Source organism: Hypomesus nipponensis, chromosome 19 (assembly GCF_054491055.1).
Source record: "Hypomesus nipponensis isolate SF chromosome 19, ASM5449105v1, whole genome shotgun sequence".
NCBI classification, from domain to species: domain Eukaryota; kingdom Metazoa; phylum Chordata; class Actinopteri; order Osmeriformes; family Osmeridae; genus Hypomesus; species Hypomesus nipponensis.
The window spans coordinates 20,676,395-20,692,453 of NC_140379.1; the positions used below are offsets into that span (position 1 = coordinate 20,676,395).

Here is a 16,059-nt window from a genome sequence, read left to right on the forward strand (position 1 = left end):
CCTGCTTCCTCTTGGTCCCTGCTTCCTCTTGGTCCCTGCTTCTTCTTCCGTGGCCCGCTTGGCCTTTGCTTTTAGCTGCCGTCTTCTCGGTCCCCGCCGCCGCCGCCGCCGCCTCTTCTTCTTCTTCCTCTGCGGCGTCGGCGTTTCCTTTTGGCTTCCGTCGTCGGGGCCGTTCTCGGTCCGGCGGTCGCCAGAGGGGCCGGCGCCCAAACGTCCCGGCCGGCGCACGGAGGCCCCGCGCGCGGGGGGCGCGGAGCAGTGCGGGTCATCGCTTCTCGGCCTTTTGGCTAAGATCAAGTGTAGTATCTGTTCTTATCAGTTTAATATCTGATACGTCCTCCATGCGAGGACAACATATTAAACGGATTTTTGCCACAGGGAGTCGGAACAGGGGCTCGCTCCGTCCGCTCCGCGCATCGCCCCGGTATTGCAGCGCCTCCGGGAAGGGTGCACTCTTTCTAAGCGTGTCAAAGGGAGAAAAAAACGAGGGAGGGAGCGATTGGGGTTGGGGCTGGGGTTTTTGGGGTTGGGGCTGGGGTTTTTGGGGTTGGGGCTTGGGTTTTTGTGGCGATGAGGTGAAAAAAGGGGTTTGACGCGCGGCGCCGGCGGCGGCGGCGGCGGCGGCGGCGGAGCCCCGTCGGCCGGCGGCGTTTTCCCGCCCTTTTAGATATAAAAAAAAAAAAAAAAAAAACCTGAAGTGAGGTGAGTGACTTGGAATGGGGGAGACAGTGAGTGAGTGAGTGAGTGAGTGAGTGAGTGAGTGAGTGAGTGAGTGAGTGAGTGAGTGAGTGAAAGAGAGAGAGAGTGAAAGAGAGAGAGAGAGAGTGAAAGAGAGAGAGAGTGAAAGAGAGAGAGTGAAAGAGAGAGAGTGAAAGAGAGAGAGAGTGAAAGAGAGAGAGAGTGAAAGCCCCTTTGCGGCCGGTGGCGTTTCCACGCCTTTTCCCGGAAAGGAAGGACGCCGCCGCGGACGAGCGAGCCAGGGCCAACGGAGGGGTCGGGAGCGGGCCGTTTGGGCGGTTTCAAAAAAACGGTCACTCTGGCTCCCCTTCAGCACGCACAAGCCTTTCGCCTTTTACTAAAGACTTCCGTGGAGGGGAGCGCCGACGAGCGGGACGTGGTATTTTTGGTCGGCTTTGCCCGAGGGAGGGCAGAGCCTGATGGATTTGTGAGGAAAAAAAGCAGGGTAAGGTTAGCGTTGGGTGGGTGGGTGGGTGGGTGCGTGCGTGCGTGCGTGCGTGCAGGTCTTTTTGTCTTCCTTTTTCCTCTGCTTAATCCCCATCCCTTGGCCTTTTGGTCCCTGCTCCTTCCGTGGCCCGCTGGGCCTCTTGGTCCCTGCTTCCTCTTGGTCCCTGCTTCCTCTTGGTCCCTGCTTCCTCTTGGTCCCTGCTTCCTCTTGGTCCCTGCTTCCTCTTGGTCCCTGCTTCCTCTTGGTCCCTGCTTCCTCTTGGTCCCTGCTTCCTCTTGGTCCCTGCTTCCTCTTGGTCCCTGCTTCCTCTTGGTCCCTGCTTCCTCTTGGTCCCTGCTTCCTCTTGGTCCCTGCTTCTTCTTCCGTGGCCCGCTTGGCCTTTGCTTTTAGCTGCCGTCTTCTCGGTCCCCGCCGCCGCCGCCGCCGCCTCTTCTTCTTCTTCCTCTGCGGCGTCGGCGTTTCCTTTTGGCTTCCGTCGTCGGGGCCGTTCTCGGTCCGGCGGTCGCCAGAGGGGCCGGCGCCCAAACGTCCCGGCCGGCGCACGGAGGCCCCGCGCGCGGGGGGCGCGGAGCAGTGCGGGTCATCGCTTCTCGGCCTTTTGGCTAAGATCAAGTGTAGTATCTGTTCTTATCAGTTTAATATCTGATACGTCCTCCATGCGAGGACAACATATTAAACGGATTTTTGCCACAGGGAGTCGGAACAGGGGCTCGCTCCGTCCGCTCCGCGCATCGCCCCGGTATTGCAGCGCCTCCGGGAAGGGTGCACTCTTTCTAAGCGTGTCAAAGGGAGAAAAAAACGAGGGAGGGAGCGATTGGGGTTGGGGCTGGGGTTTTTGGGGTTGGGGCTGGGGTTTTTGGGGTTGGGGCTTGGGTTTTTGTGGCGATGAGGTGAAAAAAGGGGTTTGACGCGCGGCGCCGGCGGCGGCGGCGGCGGCGGCGGCGGAGCCCCGTCGGCCGGCGGCGTTTTCCCGCCCTTTTAGATATAAAAAAAAAAAAAAAAAAAAAACCTGAAGTGAGGTGAGTGACTTGGAATGGGGGAGACAGTGAGTGAGTGAGTGAGTGAGTGAGTGAGTGAGTGAGTGAGTGAGTGAGTGAGTGAGTGAGTGAGTGAGTGAGTGAGTGAGTGAAAGAGAGAGAGAGTGAAAGAGAGAGAGAGAGAGTGAAAGAGAGAGAGAGTGAAAGAGAGAGAGTGAAAGAGAGAGAGTGAAAGAGAGAGAGAGTGAAAGAGAGAGAGAGTGAAAGCCCCTTTGCGGCCGGTGGCGTTTCCACGCCTTTTCCCGGAAAGGAAGGACGCCGCCGCGGACGAGCGAGCCAGGGCCAACGGAGGGGTCGGGAGCGGGCCGTTTGGGCGGTTTCAAAAAAACGGTCACTCTGGCTCCCCTTCAGCACGCACAAGCCTTTCGCCTTTTACTAAAGACTTCCGTGGAGGGGAGCGCCGACGAGCGGGACGTGGTATTTTTGGTCGGCTTTGCCCGAGGGAGGGCAGAGCCTGATGGATTTGTGAGGAAAAAAAGCAGGGTAAGGTTAGCGTTGGGTGGGTGGGTGGGTGGGTGGGTGGGTGGGTGGGTGGGTGCGTGCGTGCGTGCGTGCGTGCAGGTCTTTTTGTCTTCCTTTTTCCTCTGCTTAATCCCCATCCCTTGGCCTTTTGGTCCCTGCTCCTTCCGTGGCCCGCTGGGCCTCTTGGTCCCTGCTTCCTCTTGGTCCCTGCTTCCTCTTGGTCCCTGCTTCCTCTTGGTCCCTGCTTCCTCTTGGTCCCTGCTTCCTCTTGGTCCCTGCTTCCTCTTGGTCCCTGCTTCCTCTTGGTCCCTGCTTCCTCTTGGTCCCTGCTTCCTCTTGGTCCCTGCTTCCTCTTGGTCCCTGCTTCCTCTTGGTCCCTGCTTCCTCTTGGTCCCTGCTTCCTCTTGGTCCCTGCTTCTTCTTCCGTGGCCCGCTTGGCCTTTGCTTTTAGCTGCCGTCTTCTCGGTCCCCGCCGCCGCCGCCGCCGCCTCTTCTTCTTCTTCCTCTGCGGCGTCGGCGTTTCCTTTTGGCTTCCGTCGTCGGGGCCGTTCTCGGTCCGGCGGTCGCCAGAGGGGCCGGCGCCCAAACGTCCCGGCCGGCGCACGGAGGCCCCGCGCGCGGGGGGCGCGGAGCAGTGCGGGTCATCGCTTCTCGGCCTTTTGGCTAAGATCAAGTGTAGTATCTGTTCTTATCAGTTTAATATCTGATACGTCCTCCATGCGAGGACAACATATTAAACGGATTTTTGCCACAGGGAGTCGGAACAGGGGCTCGCTCCGTCCGCTCCGCGCATCGCCCCGGTATTGCAGCGCCTCCGGGAAGGGTGCACTCTTTCTAAGCGTGTCAAAGGGAGAAAAAAACGAGGGAGGGAGCGATTGGGGTTGGGGCTGGGGTTTTTGGGGTTGGGGCTGGGGTTTTTGGGGTTGGGGCTTGGGTTTTTGTGGCGATGAGGTGAAAAAAGGGGTTTGACGCGCGGCGCCGGCGGCGGCGGCGGCGGCGGCGGCGGAGCCCCGTCGGCCGGCGGCGTTTTCCCGCCCTTTTAGATATAAAAAAAAAAAAAAACCTGAAGTGAGGTGAGTGACTTGGAATGGGGGAGACAGTGAGTGAGTGAGTGAGTGAGTGAGTGAGTGAGTGAGTGAGTGAGTGAGTGAGTGAGTGAGTGAGTGAGTGAAAGAGAGAGAGAGTGAAAGCCCCTTTGCGGCCGGTGGCGTTTCCACGCCTTTTCCCGGAAAGGAAGGACGCCGCCGCGGACGAGCGAGCCAGGGCCAACGGAGGGGTCGGGAGCGGGCCGTTTGGGCGGTTTCAAAAAAACGGTCACTCTGGCTCCCCTTCAGCACGCACAAGCCTTTCGCCTTTTACTAAAGACTTCCGTGGAGGGGAGCGCCGACGAGCGGGACGTGGTATTTTTGGTCGGCTTTGCCCGAGGGAGGGCAGAGCCTGATGGATTTGTGAGGAAAAAAAGCAGGGTAAGGTTAGCGTTGGGTGGGTGGGTGGGTGGGTGGGTGGGTGGGTGGGTGGGTGCGTGCGTGCGTGCGTGCGTGCAGGTCTTTTTGTCTTCCTTTTTCCTCTGCTTAATCCCCATCCCTTGGCCTTTTGGTCCCTGCTCCTTCCGTGGCCCGCTGGGCCTCTTGGTCCCTGCTTCCTCTTGGTCCCTGCTTCCTCTTGGTCCCTGCTTCCTCTTGGTCCCTGCTTCCTCTTGGTCCCTGCTTCCTCTTGGTCCCTGCTTCCTCTTGGTCCCTGCTTCCTCTTGGTCCCTGCTTCCTCTTGGTCCCTGCTTCCTCTTGGTCCCTGCTTCCTCTTGGTCCCTGCTTCCTCTTGGTCCCTGCTTCCTCTTGGTCCCTGCTTCCTCTTGGTCCCTGCTTCTTCTTCCGTGGCCCGCTTGGCCTTTGCTTTTAGCTGCCGTCTTCTCGGTCCCCGCCGCCGCCGCCGCCGCCTCTTCTTCTTCTTCCTCTGCGGCGTCGGCGTTTCCTTTTGGCTTCCGTCGTCGGGGCCGTTCTCGGTCCGGCGGTCGCCAGAGGGGCCGGCGCCCAAACGTCCCGGCCGGCGCACGGAGGCCCCGCGCGCGGGGGGCGCGGAGCAGTGCGGGTCATCGCTTCTCGGCCTTTTGGCTAAGATCAAGTGTAGTATCTGTTCTTATCAGTTTAATATCTGATACGTCCTCCATGCGAGGACAACATATTAAACGGATTTTTGCCACAGGGAGTCGGAACAGGGGCTCGCTCCGTCCGCTCCGCGCATCGCCCCGGTATTGCAGCGCCTCCGGGAAGGGTGCACTCTTTCTAAGCGTGTCAAAGGGAGAAAAAAACGAGGGAGGGAGCGATTGGGGTTGGGGCTGGGGTTTTTGGGGTTGGGGCTGGGGTTTTTGGGGTTGGGGCTTGGGTTTTTGTGGCGATGAGGTGAAAAAAGGGGTTTGACGCGCGGCGCCGGCGGCGGCGGCGGCGGCGGCGGCGGAGCCCCGTCGGCCGGCGGCGTTTTCCCGCCCTTTTAGATATAAAAAAAAAAAAAAAAAAAACCTGAAGTGAGGTGAGTGACTTGGAATGGGGGAGACAGTGAGTGAGTGAGTGAGTGAGTGAGTGAGTGAGTGAGTGAGTGAGTGAGTGAGTGAGTGAGTGAGTGAGTGAGTGAGTGAGTGAAAGAGAGAGAGAGTGAAAGAGAGAGAGAGAGAGTGAAAGAGAGAGAGAGTGAAAGAGAGAGAGTGAAAGAGAGAGAGTGAAAGAGAGAGAGAGTGAAAGAGAGAGAGAGTGAAAGCCCCTTTGCGGCCGGTGGCGTTTCCACGCCTTTTCCCGGAAAGGAAGGACGCCGCCGCGGACGAGCGAGCCAGGGCCAACGGAGGGGTCGGGAGCGGGCCGTTTGGGCGGTTTCAAAAAAACGGTCACTCTGGCTCCCCTTCAGCACGCACAAGCCTTTCGCCTTTTACTAAAGACTTCCGTGGAGGGGAGCGCCGACGAGCGGGACGTGGTATTTTTGGTCGGCTTTGCCCGAGGGAGGGCAGAGCCTGATGGATTTGTGAGGAAAAAAAGCAGGGTAAGGTTAGCGTTGGGTGGGTGGGTGGGTGGGTGGGTGCGTGCGTGCGTGCGTGCGTGCAGGTCTTTTTGTCTTCCTTTTTCCTCTGCTTAATCCCCATCCCTTGGCCTTTTGGTCCCTGCTCCTTCCGTGGCCCGCTGGGCCTCTTGGTCCCTGCTTCCTCTTGGTCCCTGCTTCCTCTTGGTCCCTGCTTCCTCTTGGTCCCTGCTTCCTCTTGGTCCCTGCTTCCTCTTGGTCCCTGCTTCCTCTTGGTCCCTGCTTCCTCTTGGTCCCTGCTTCCTCTTGGTCCCTGCTTCCTCTTGGTCCCTGCTTCCTCTTGGTCCCTGCTTCCTCTTGGTCCCTGCTTCCTCTTGGTCCCTGCTTCCTCTTGGTCCCTGCTTCTTCTTCCGTGGCCCGCTTGGCCTTTGCTTTTAGCTGCCGTCTTCTCGGTCCCCGCCGCCGCCGCCGCCGCCTCTTCTTCTTCTTCCTCTGCGGCGTCGGCGTTTCCTTTTGGCTTCCGTCGTCGGGGCCGTTCTCGGTCCGGCGGTCGCCAGAGGGGCCGGCGCCCAAACGTCCCGGCCGGCGCACGGAGGCCCCGCGCGCGGGGGGCGCGGAGCAGTGCGGGTCATCGCTTCTCGGCCTTTTGGCTAAGATCAAGTGTAGTATCTGTTCTTATCAGTTTAATATCTGATACGTCCTCCATGCGAGGACAACATATTAAACGGATTTTTGCCACAGGGAGTCGGAACAGGGGCTCGCTCCGTCCGCTCCGCGCATCGCCCCGGTATTGCAGCGCCTCCGGGAAGGGTGCACTCTTTCTAAGCGTGTCAAAGGGAGAAAAAAACGAGGGAGGGAGCGATTGGGGTTGGGGCTGGGGTTTTTGGGGTTGGGGCTGGGGTTTTTGGGGTTGGGGCTTGGGTTTTTGTGGCGATGAGGTGAAAAAAGGGGTTTGACGCGCGGCGCCGGCGGCGGCGGCGGCGGCGGCGGCGGAGCCCCGTCGGCCGGCGGCGTTTTCCCGCCCTTTTAGATATAAAAAAAAAAAAAAAAAACCTGAAGTGAGGTGAGTGACTTGGAATGGGGGAGACAGTGAGTGAGTGAGTGAGTGAGTGAGTGAGTGAGTGAGTGAGTGAGTGAGTGAGTGAGTGAGTGAGTGAAAGAGAGAGAGAGTGAAAGAGAGAGAGAGAGAGTGAAAGAGAGAGAGAGTGAAAGAGAGAGAGTGAAAGAGAGAGAGTGAAAGAGAGAGAGAGTGAAAGAGAGAGAGAGTGAAAGCCCCTTTGCGGCCGGTGGCGTTTCCACGCCTTTTCCCGGAAAGGAAGGACGCCGCCGCGGACGAGCGAGCCAGGGCCAACGGAGGGGTCGGGAGCGGGCCGTTTGGGCGGTTTCAAAAAAACGGTCACTCTGGCTCCCCTTCAGCACGCACAAGCCTTTCGCCTTTTACTAAAGACTTCCGTGGAGGGGAGCGCCGACGAGCGGGACGTGGTATTTTTGGTCGGCTTTGCCCGAGGGAGGGCAGAGCCTGATGGATTTGTGAGGAAAAAAAGCAGGGTAAGGTTAGCGTTGGGTGGGTGGGTGGGTGGGTGGGTGGGTGGGTGGGTGCGTGCGTGCGTGCGTGCGTGCAGGTCTTTTTGTCTTCCTTTTTCCTCTGCTTAATCCCCATCCCTTGGCCTTTTGGTCCCTGCTCCTTCCGTGGCCCGCTGGGCCTCTTGGTCCCTGCTTCCTCTTGGTCCCTGCTTCCTCTTGGTCCCTGCTTCCTCTTGGTCCCTGCTTCCTCTTGGTCCCTGCTTCCTCTTGGTCCCTGCTTCCTCTTGGTCCCTGCTTCCTCTTGGTCCCTGCTTCCTCTTGGTCCCTGCTTCCTCTTGGTCCCTGCTTCCTCTTGGTCCCTGCTTCCTCTTGGTCCCTGCTTCCTCTTGGTCCCTGCTTCCTCTTGGTCCCTGCTTCTTCTTCCGTGGCCCGCTTGGCCTTTGCTTTTAGCTGCCGTCTTCTCGGTCCCCGCCGCCGCCGCCGCCGCCTCTTCTTCTTCTTCCTCTGCGGCGTCGGCGTTTCCTTTTGGCTTCCGTCGTCGGGGCCGTTCTCGGTCCGGCGGTCGCCAGAGGGGCCGGCGCCCAAACGTCCCGGCCGGCGCACGGAGGCCCCGCGCGCGGGGGGCGCGGAGCAGTGCGGGTCATCGCTTCTCGGCCTTTTGGCTAAGATCAAGTGTAGTATCTGTTCTTATCAGTTTAATATCTGATACGTCCTCCATGCGAGGACAACATATTAAACGGATTTTTGCCACAGGGAGTCGGAACAGGGGCTCGCTCCGTCCGCTCCGCGCATCGCCCCGGTATTGCAGCGCCTCCGGGAAGGGTGCACTCTTTCTAAGCGTGTCAAAGGGAGAAAAAAACGAGGGAGGGAGCGATTGGGGTTGGGGCTGGGGTTTTTGGGGTTGGGGCTGGGGTTTTTGGGGTTGGGGCTTGGGTTTTTGTGGCGATGAGGTGAAAAAAGGGGTTTGACGCGCGGCGCCGGCGGCGGCGGCGGCGGCGGCGGCGGAGCCCCGTCGGCCGGCGGCGTTTTCCCGCCCTTTTAGATATAAAAAAAAAAAAAAAAACCTGAAGTGAGGTGAGTGACTTGGAATGGGGGAGACAGTGAGTGAGTGAGTGAGTGAGTGAGTGAGTGAGTGAGTGAGTGAGTGAGTGAGTGAGTGAGTGAGTGAGTGAGTGAGTGAGTGAAAGAGAGAGAGAGTGAAAGAGAGAGAGAGAGAGTGAAAGAGAGAGAGAGTGAAAGAGAGAGAGTGAAAGAGAGAGAGTGAAAGAGAGAGAGAGTGAAAGAGAGAGAGAGTGAAAGCCCCTTTGCGGCCGGTGGCGTTTCCACGCCTTTTCCCGGAAAGGAAGGACGCCGCCGCGGACGAGCGAGCCAGGGCCAACGGAGGGGTCGGGAGCGGGCCGTTTGGGCGGTTTCAAAAAAACGGTCACTCTGGCTCCCCTTCAGCACGCACAAGCCTTTCGCCTTTTACTAAAGACTTCCGTGGAGGGGAGCGCCGACGAGCGGGACGTGGTATTTTTGGTCGGCTTTGCCCGAGGGAGGGCAGAGCCTGATGGATTTGTGAGGAAAAAAAGCAGGGTAAGGTTAGCGTTGGGTGGGTGGGTGGGTGGGTGGGTGCGTGCGTGCGTGCGTGCGTGCAGGTCTTTTTGTCTTCCTTTTTCCTCTGCTTAATCCCCATCCCTTGGCCTTTTGGTCCCTGCTCCTTCCGTGGCCCGCTGGGCCTCTTGGTCCCTGCTTCCTCTTGGTCCCTGCTTCCTCTTGGTCCCTGCTTCCTCTTGGTCCCTGCTTCCTCTTGGTCCCTGCTTCCTCTTGGTCCCTGCTTCCTCTTGGTCCCTGCTTCCTCTTGGTCCCTGCTTCCTCTTGGTCCCTGCTTCCTCTTGGTCCCTGCTTCCTCTTGGTCCCTGCTTCCTCTTGGTCCCTGCTTCCTCTTGGTCCCTGCTTCCTCTTGGTCCCTGCTTCCTCTTGGTCCCTGCTTCTTCTTCCGTGGCCCGCTTGGCCTTTGCTTTTAGCTGCCGTCTTCTCGGTCCCCGCCGCCGCCGCCGCCGCCTCTTCTTCTTCTTCCTCTGCGGCGTCGGCGTTTCCTTTTGGCTTCCGTCGTCGGGGCCGTTCTCGGTCCGGCGGTCGCCAGAGGGGCCGGCGCCCAAACGTCCCGGCCGGCGCACGGAGGCCCCGCGCGCGGGGGGCGCGGAGCAGTGCGGGTCATCGCTTCTCGGCCTTTTGGCTAAGATCAAGTGTAGTATCTGTTCTTATCAGTTTAATATCTGATACGTCCTCCATGCGAGGACAACATATTAAACGGATTTTTGCCACAGGGAGTCGGAACAGGGGCTCGCTCCGTCCGCTCCGCGCATCGCCCCGGTATTGCAGCGCCTCCGGGAAGGGTGCACTCTTTCTAAGCGTGTCAAAGGGAGAAAAAAACGAGGGAGGGAGCGATTGGGGTTGGGGCTGGGGTTTTTGGGGTTGGGGCTGGGGTTTTTGGGGTTGGGGCTTGGGTTTTTGTGGCGATGAGGTGAAAAAAGGGGTTTGACGCGCGGCGCCGGCGGCGGCGGCGGCGGCGGCGGCGGAGCCCCGTCGGCCGGCGGCGTTTTCCCGCCCTTTTAGATATAAAAAAAAAAAAAAAAAAAAAACCTGAAGTGAGGTGAGTGACTTGGAATGGGGGAGACAGTGAGTGAGTGAGTGAGTGAGTGAGTGAGTGAGTGAGTGAGTGAGTGAGTGAGTGAGTGAGTGAGTGAGTGAGTGAGTGAAAGAGAGAGAGAGTGAAAGAGAGAGAGAGAGAGTGAAAGAGAGAGAGAGTGAAAGAGAGAGAGTGAAAGAGAGAGAGTGAAAGAGAGAGAGAGTGAAAGAGAGAGAGAGTGAAAGCCCCTTTGCGGCCGGTGGCGTTTCCACGCCTTTTCCCGGAAAGGAAGGACGCCGCCGCGGACGAGCGAGCCAGGGCCAACGGAGGGGTCGGGAGCGGGCCGTTTGGGCGGTTTCAAAAAAACGGTCACTCTGGCTCCCCTTCAGCACGCACAAGCCTTTCGCCTTTTACTAAAGACTTCCGTGGAGGGGAGCGCCGACGAGCGGGACGTGGTATTTTTGGTCGGCTTTGCCCGAGGGAGGGCAGAGCCTGATGGATTTGTGAGGAAAAAAAGCAGGGTAAGGTTAGCGTTGGGTGGGTGGGTGGGTGGGTGGGTGCGTGCGTGCGTGCGTGCGTGCAGGTCTTTTTGTCTTCCTTTTTCCTCTGCTTAATCCCCATCCCTTGGCCTTTTGGTCCCTGCTCCTTCCGTGGCCCGCTGGGCCTCTTGGTCCCTGCTTCCTCTTGGTCCCTGCTTCCTCTTGGTCCCTGCTTCCTCTTGGTCCCTGCTTCCTCTTGGTCCCTGCTTCCTCTTGGTCCCTGCTTCCTCTTGGTCCCTGCTTCCTCTTGGTCCCTGCTTCCTCTTGGTCCCTGCTTCCTCTTGGTCCCTGCTTCCTCTTGGTCCCTGCTTCCTCTTGGTCCCTGCTTCCTCTTGGTCCCTGCTTCCTCTTGGTCCCTGCTTCTTCTTCCGTGGCCCGCTTGGCCTTTGCTTTTAGCTGCCGTCTTCTCGGTCCCCGCCGCCGCCGCCGCCGCCTCTTCTTCTTCTTCCTCTGCGGCGTCGGCGTTTCCTTTTGGCTTCCGTCGTCGGGGCCGTTCTCGGTCCGGCGGTCGCCAGAGGGGCCGGCGCCCAAACGTCCCGGCCGGCGCACGGAGGCCCCGCGCGCGGGGGGCGCGGAGCAGTGCGGGTCATCGCTTCTCGGCCTTTTGGCTAAGATCAAGTGTAGTATCTGTTCTTATCAGTTTAATATCTGATACGTCCTCCATGCGAGGACAACATATTAAACGGATTTTTGCCACAGGGAGTCGGAACAGGGGCTCGCTCCGTCCGCTCCGCGCATCGCCCCGGTATTGCAGCGCCTCCGGGAAGGGTGCACTCTTTCTAAGCGTGTCAAAGGGAGAAAAAAACGAGGGAGGGAGCGATTGGGGTTGGGGCTGGGGTTTTTGGGGTTGGGGCTGGGGTTTTTGGGGTTGGGGCTTGGGTTTTTGTGGCGATGAGGTGAAAAAAGGGGTTTGACGCGCGGCGCCGGCGGCGGCGGCGGCGGCGGCGGCGGAGCCCCGTCGGCCGGCGGCGTTTTCCCGCCCTTTTAGATATAAAAAAAAAAAAAAAAAAAACCTGAAGTGAGGTGAGTGACTTGGAATGGGGGAGACAGTGAGTGAGTGAGTGAGTGAGTGAGTGAGTGAGTGAGTGAGTGAGTGAGTGAGTGAGTGAGTGAGTGAGTGAGTGAGTGAGTGAAAGAGAGAGAGAGTGAAAGAGAGAGAGAGAGAGTGAAAGAGAGAGAGAGTGAAAGAGAGAGAGTGAAAGAGAGAGAGTGAAAGAGAGAGAGAGTGAAAGAGAGAGAGAGTGAAAGCCCCTTTGCGGCCGGTGGCGTTTCCACGCCTTTTCCCGGAAAGGAAGGACGCCGCCGCGGACGAGCGAGCCAGGGCCAACGGAGGGGTCGGGAGCGGGCCGTTTGGGCGGTTTCAAAAAAACGGTCACTCTGGCTCCCCTTCAGCACGCACAAGCCTTTCGCCTTTTACTAAAGACTTCCGTGGAGGGGAGCGCCGACGAGCGGGACGTGGTATTTTTGGTCGGCTTTGCCCGAGGGAGGGCAGAGCCTGATGGATTTGTGAGGAAAAAAAGCAGGGTAAGGTTAGCGTTGGGTGGGTGGGTGGGTGGGTGGGTGCGTGCGTGCGTGCGTGCGTGCAGGTCTTTTTGTCTTCCTTTTTCCTCTGCTTAATCCCCATCCCTTGGCCTTTTGGTCCCTGCTCCTTCCGTGGCCCGCTGGGCCTCTTGGTCCCTGCTTCCTCTTGGTCCCTGCTTCCTCTTGGTCCCTGCTTCCTCTTGGTCCCTGCTTCCTCTTGGTCCCTGCTTCCTCTTGGTCCCTGCTTCCTCTTGGTCCCTGCTTCCTCTTGGTCCCTGCTTCCTCTTGGTCCCTGCTTCCTCTTGGTCCCTGCTTCCTCTTGGTCCCTGCTTCCTCTTGGTCCCTGCTTCCTCTTGGTCCCTGCTTCCTCTTGGTCCCTGCTTCCTCTTGGTCCCTGCTTCTTCTTCCGTGGCCCGCTTGGCCTTTGCTTTTAGCTGCCGTCTTCTCGGTCCCCGCCGCCGCCGCCGCCGCCTCTTCTTCTTCTTCCTCTGCGGCGTCGGCGTTTCCTTTTGGCTTCCGTCGTCGGGGCCGTTCTCGGTCCGGCGGTCGCCAGAGGGGCCGGCGCCCAAACGTCCCGGCCGGCGCACGGAGGCCCCGCGCGCGGGGGGCGCGGAGCAGTGCGGGTCATCGCTTCTCGGCCTTTTGGCTAAGATCAAGTGTAGTATCTGTTCTTATCAGTTTAATATCTGATACGTCCTCCATGCGAGGACAACATATTAAACGGATTTTTGCCACAGGGAGTCGGAACAGGGGCTCGCTCCGTCCGCTCCGCGCATCGCCCCGGTATTGCAGCGCCTCCGGGAAGGGTGCACTCTTTCTAAGCGTGTCAAAGGGAGAAAAAAACGAGGGAGGGAGCGATTGGGGTTGGGGCTGGGGTTTTTGGGGTTGGGGCTGGGGTTTTTGGGGTTGGGGCTTGGGTTTTTGTGGCGATGAGGTGAAAAAAGGGGTTTGACGCGCGGCGCCGGCGGCGGCGGCGGCGGCGGCGGCGGAGCCCCGTCGGCCGGCGGCGTTTTCCCGCCCTTTTAGATATAAAAAAAAAAAAAAAAAAAACCTGAAGTGAGGTGAGTGACTTGGAATGGGGGAGACAGTGAGTGAGTGAGTGAGTGAGTGAGTGAGTGAGTGAGTGAGTGAGTGAGTGAGTGAGTGAGTGAGTGAGTGAGTGAGTGAAAGAGAGAGAGAGTGAAAGAGAGAGAGAGAGAGTGAAAGAGAGAGAGAGTGAAAGAGAGAGAGTGAAAGAGAGAGAGTGAAAGAGAGAGAGAGTGAAAGAGAGAGAGAGTGAAAGCCCCTTTGCGGCCGGTGGCGTTTCCACGCCTTTTCCCGGAAAGGAAGGACGCCGCCGCGGACGAGCGAGCCAGGGCCAACGGAGGGGTCGGGAGCGGGCCGTTTGGGCGGTTTCAAAAAAACGGTCACTCTGGCTCCCCTTCAGCACGCACAAGCCTTTCGCCTTTTACTAAAGACTTCCGTGGAGGGGAGCGCCGACGAGCGGGACGTGGTATTTTTGGTCGGCTTTGCCCGAGGGAGGGCAGAGCCTGATGGATTTGTGAGGAAAAAAAGCAGGGTAAGGTTAGCGTTGGGTGGGTGGGTGGGTGGGTGGGTGCGTGCGTGCGTGCGTGCGTGCAGGTCTTTTTGTCTTCCTTTTTCCTCTGCTTAATCCCCATCCCTTGGCCTTTTGGTCCCTGCTCCTTCCGTGGCCCGCTGGGCCTCTTGGTCCCTGCTTCCTCTTGGTCCCTGCTTCCTCTTGGTCCCTGCTTCCTCTTGGTCCCTGCTTCCTCTTGGTCCCTGCTTCCTCTTGGTCCCTGCTTCCTCTTGGTCCCTGCTTCCTCTTGGTCCCTGCTTCCTCTTGGTCCCTGCTTCCTCTTGGTCCCTGCTTCCTCTTGGTCCCTGCTTCCTCTTGGTCCCTGCTTCCTCTTGGTCCCTGCTTCCTCTTGGTCCCTGCTTCTTCTTCCGTGGCCCGCTTGGCCTTTGCTTTTAGCTGCCGTCTTCTCGGTCCCCGCCGCCGCCGCCGCCGCCTCTTCTTCTTCTTCCTCTGCGGCGTCGGCGTTTCCTTTTGGCTTCCGTCGTCGGGGCCGTTCTCGGTCCGGCGGTCGCCAGAGGGGCCGGCGCCCAAACGTCCCGGCCGGCGCACGGAGGCCCCGCGCGCGGGGGGCGCGGAGCAGTGCGGGTCATCGCTTCTCGGCCTTTTGGCTAAGATCAAGTGTAGTATCTGTTCTTATCAGTTTAATATCTGATACGTCCTCCATGCGAGGACAACATATTAAACGGATTTTTGCCACAGGGAGTCGGAACAGGGGCTCGCTCCGTCCGCTCCGCGCATCGCCCCGGTATTGCAGCGCCTCCGGGAAGGGTGCACTCTTTCTAAGCGTGTCAAAGGGAGAAAAAAACGAGGGAGTGAGCGATTGGGGTTGGGGCTGGGGTTTTTGGGGTTGGGGCTGGGGTTTTTGGGGTTGGGGCTTGGGTTTTTGTGGCGATGAGGTGAAAAAAGGGGTTTGACGCGCGGCGGCGGCGGCGGCGGCGGCGGAGGCGGCGGAGCCCCGTCGGCCGGCGGCGTTTTCCCGCCCTTTTAGATATAAAAAAAAAAAAAAAAAAAAAAAACCCTGGAGTGAGGTGAGTGACTTGGAATGGGGGAGACAGTGAGTGAGTGAGTGAGTGAGTGAGTGAGTGAGTGAGTGAGTGAGTGAGTGAGTGAGTGAGTGAAAGAGAGAGAGAGTGAAAGAGAGAGAGAGAGAGTGAAAGAGAGAGAGAGTGAAAGAGAGAGAGTGAAAGAGAGAGAGTGAAAGAGAGAGAGAGTGAAAGAGAGAGAGAGTGAAAGCCCCTTTGCGGCCGGTGGCGTTTCCACGCCTTTTCCCGGAAAGGAAGGACGCCGCCGCGGACGAGCGAGCCAGGGCCAACGGAGGGGTCGGGAGCGGGCCGTTTGGGCGGTTTCAAAAAAACGGTCACTCTGGCTCCCCTTCAGCACGCACAAGCCTTTCGCCTTTTACTAAAGACTTCCGTGGAGGGGAGCGCCGACGAGCGGGACGTGGTATTTTTGGTCGGCTTTGCCCGAGGGAGGGCAGAGCCTGATGGATTTGTGAGGAAAAAAAGCAGGGTAAGGTTAGCGTTGGGTGGGTGGGTGGGTGGGTGGGTGGGTGGGTGGGTGCGTGCGTGCGTGCGTGCGTGCAGGTCTTTTTGTCTTCCTTTTTCCTCTGCTTAATCCCCATCCCTTGGCCTTTTGGTCCCTGCTCCTTCCGTGGCCCGCTGGGCCTCTTGGTCCCTGCTTCCTCTTGGTCCCTGCTTCCTCTTGGTCCCTGCTTCCTCTTGGTCCCTGCTTCCTCTTGGTCCCTGCTTCCTCTTGGTCCCTGCTTCCTCTTGGTCCCTGCTTCCTCTTGGTCCCTGCTTCCTCTTGGTCCCTGCTTCCTCTTGGTCCCTGCTTCCTCTTGGTCCCTGCTTCCTCTTGGTCCCTGCTTCCTCTTGGTCCCTGCTTCCTCTTGGTCCCTGCTTCCTCTTGGTCCCTGCTTCTTCTTCCGTGGCCCGCTTGGCCTTTGCTTTTAGCTGCCGTCTTCTCGGTCCCCGCCGCCGCCGCCGCCGCCTCTTCTTCTTCTTCCTCTGCGGCGTCGGCGTTTCCTTTTGGCTTCCGTCGTCGGGGCCGTTCTCGGTCCGGCGGTCGCCAGAGGGGCCGGCGCCCAAACGTCCCGGCCGGCGCACGGAGGCCCCGCGCGCGGGGGGCGCGGAGCAGTGCGGGTCATCGCTTCTCGGCCTTTTGGCTAAGATCAAGTGTAGTATCTGTTCTTATCAGTTTAATATCTGATACGTCCTCCATGCGAGGACAACATATTAAACGGATTTTTGCCACAGGGAGTCGGAACAGGGGCTCGCTCCGTCCGCTCCGCGCATCGCCCCGGTATTGCAGCGCCTCCGGGAAGGGTGCACTCTTTCTAAGCGTGTCAAAGGGAGAAAAAAACGAGGGAGGGAGCGATTGGGGTTGGGGCTGGGGTTTTTGGGGTTGGGGCTGGGGTTTTTGGGGTTGGGGCTTGGGTTTTTGTGGCGATGAGGTGAAAAAAGGGGTTTGACGCGCGGCGCCGGCGGCGGCGGCGGCGGCGGCGGCGGAGCCCCGTCGGCCGGCGGCGTTTTCCCGCCCTTTTAGATATAAAAAAAAAAAAAAAAAAAACCTGAAGTGAGGTGAGTGACTTGGAATGGGGGAGA

General features: G+C 59.2%; 21 non-coding genes across 21 annotated transcripts; all 21 read left to right on the top strand.

The window, feature by feature from the left end:
* The first annotated feature begins 267 nt into the window (after positions 1 to 267).
* On the top strand, positions 268 to 458 carry LOC146250701 (U2 spliceosomal RNA). The gene has a single exon (XR_014734307.1). It is a non-coding gene; the product is annotated as a U2 spliceosomal RNA (small nuclear RNA).
* Positions 459 to 1,031: 573 nt separating this feature from the next.
* LOC146250702 (U5 spliceosomal RNA) lies at positions 1,032 to 1,150 on the top strand. Its single transcript, XR_014734265.1, has one exon. It is a non-coding gene; the product is annotated as a U5 spliceosomal RNA (small nuclear RNA).
* Positions 1,151 to 1,768: 618 nt separating this feature from the next.
* On the top strand, positions 1,769 to 1,959 carry LOC146250703 (U2 spliceosomal RNA). Its single transcript, XR_014734308.1, has one exon. It is a non-coding gene; the product is annotated as a U2 spliceosomal RNA (small nuclear RNA).
* A 595-nt stretch (positions 1,960 to 2,554) lies between these two features.
* Positions 2,555 to 2,673, top strand: LOC146250704 (U5 spliceosomal RNA). The gene has a single exon (XR_014734266.1). It is a non-coding gene; the product is annotated as a U5 spliceosomal RNA (small nuclear RNA).
* Positions 2,674 to 3,328: 655 nt separating this feature from the next.
* On the top strand, positions 3,329 to 3,519 carry LOC146250705 (U2 spliceosomal RNA). The gene has a single exon (XR_014734309.1). It is a non-coding gene; the product is annotated as a U2 spliceosomal RNA (small nuclear RNA).
* Positions 3,520 to 3,999: 480 nt separating this feature from the next.
* LOC146250706 (U5 spliceosomal RNA) lies at positions 4,000 to 4,118 on the top strand. The gene has a single exon (XR_014734267.1). It is a non-coding gene; the product is annotated as a U5 spliceosomal RNA (small nuclear RNA).
* Positions 4,119 to 4,773: 655 nt separating this feature from the next.
* LOC146250707 (U2 spliceosomal RNA) lies at positions 4,774 to 4,964 on the top strand. The gene has a single exon (XR_014734310.1). It is a non-coding gene; the product is annotated as a U2 spliceosomal RNA (small nuclear RNA).
* A 593-nt stretch (positions 4,965 to 5,557) lies between these two features.
* LOC146250708 (U5 spliceosomal RNA) lies at positions 5,558 to 5,676 on the top strand. Its single transcript, XR_014734268.1, has one exon. It is a non-coding gene; the product is annotated as a U5 spliceosomal RNA (small nuclear RNA).
* A 639-nt stretch (positions 5,677 to 6,315) lies between these two features.
* On the top strand, positions 6,316 to 6,506 carry LOC146250709 (U2 spliceosomal RNA). The gene has a single exon (XR_014734311.1). It is a non-coding gene; the product is annotated as a U2 spliceosomal RNA (small nuclear RNA).
* Positions 6,507 to 7,081: 575 nt separating this feature from the next.
* On the top strand, positions 7,082 to 7,200 carry LOC146250710 (U5 spliceosomal RNA). The gene has a single exon (XR_014734269.1). It is a non-coding gene; the product is annotated as a U5 spliceosomal RNA (small nuclear RNA).
* A 651-nt stretch (positions 7,201 to 7,851) lies between these two features.
* Positions 7,852 to 8,042, top strand: LOC146250711 (U2 spliceosomal RNA). The gene has a single exon (XR_014734312.1). It is a non-coding gene; the product is annotated as a U2 spliceosomal RNA (small nuclear RNA).
* A 590-nt stretch (positions 8,043 to 8,632) lies between these two features.
* LOC146250712 (U5 spliceosomal RNA) lies at positions 8,633 to 8,751 on the top strand. The gene has a single exon (XR_014734270.1). It is a non-coding gene; the product is annotated as a U5 spliceosomal RNA (small nuclear RNA).
* A 656-nt stretch (positions 8,752 to 9,407) lies between these two features.
* On the top strand, positions 9,408 to 9,598 carry LOC146250713 (U2 spliceosomal RNA). Its single transcript, XR_014734313.1, has one exon. It is a non-coding gene; the product is annotated as a U2 spliceosomal RNA (small nuclear RNA).
* A 591-nt stretch (positions 9,599 to 10,189) lies between these two features.
* Positions 10,190 to 10,308, top strand: LOC146250714 (U5 spliceosomal RNA). Its single transcript, XR_014734272.1, has one exon. It is a non-coding gene; the product is annotated as a U5 spliceosomal RNA (small nuclear RNA).
* Positions 10,309 to 10,947: 639 nt separating this feature from the next.
* On the top strand, positions 10,948 to 11,138 carry LOC146250715 (U2 spliceosomal RNA). The gene has a single exon (XR_014734314.1). It is a non-coding gene; the product is annotated as a U2 spliceosomal RNA (small nuclear RNA).
* A 593-nt stretch (positions 11,139 to 11,731) lies between these two features.
* Positions 11,732 to 11,850, top strand: LOC146250716 (U5 spliceosomal RNA). Its single transcript, XR_014734273.1, has one exon. It is a non-coding gene; the product is annotated as a U5 spliceosomal RNA (small nuclear RNA).
* Positions 11,851 to 12,506: 656 nt separating this feature from the next.
* LOC146250717 (U2 spliceosomal RNA) lies at positions 12,507 to 12,697 on the top strand. Its single transcript, XR_014734315.1, has one exon. It is a non-coding gene; the product is annotated as a U2 spliceosomal RNA (small nuclear RNA).
* Positions 12,698 to 13,286: 589 nt separating this feature from the next.
* On the top strand, positions 13,287 to 13,405 carry LOC146250718 (U5 spliceosomal RNA). Its single transcript, XR_014734274.1, has one exon. It is a non-coding gene; the product is annotated as a U5 spliceosomal RNA (small nuclear RNA).
* Positions 13,406 to 14,044: 639 nt separating this feature from the next.
* On the top strand, positions 14,045 to 14,235 carry LOC146250719 (U2 spliceosomal RNA). The gene has a single exon (XR_014734316.1). It is a non-coding gene; the product is annotated as a U2 spliceosomal RNA (small nuclear RNA).
* A 578-nt stretch (positions 14,236 to 14,813) lies between these two features.
* LOC146250720 (U5 spliceosomal RNA) lies at positions 14,814 to 14,932 on the top strand. The gene has a single exon (XR_014734275.1). It is a non-coding gene; the product is annotated as a U5 spliceosomal RNA (small nuclear RNA).
* A 668-nt stretch (positions 14,933 to 15,600) lies between these two features.
* Positions 15,601 to 15,791, top strand: LOC146250721 (U2 spliceosomal RNA). Its single transcript, XR_014734318.1, has one exon. It is a non-coding gene; the product is annotated as a U2 spliceosomal RNA (small nuclear RNA).
* The last annotated feature ends 268 nt before the right edge of the window (positions 15,792 to 16,059 follow it).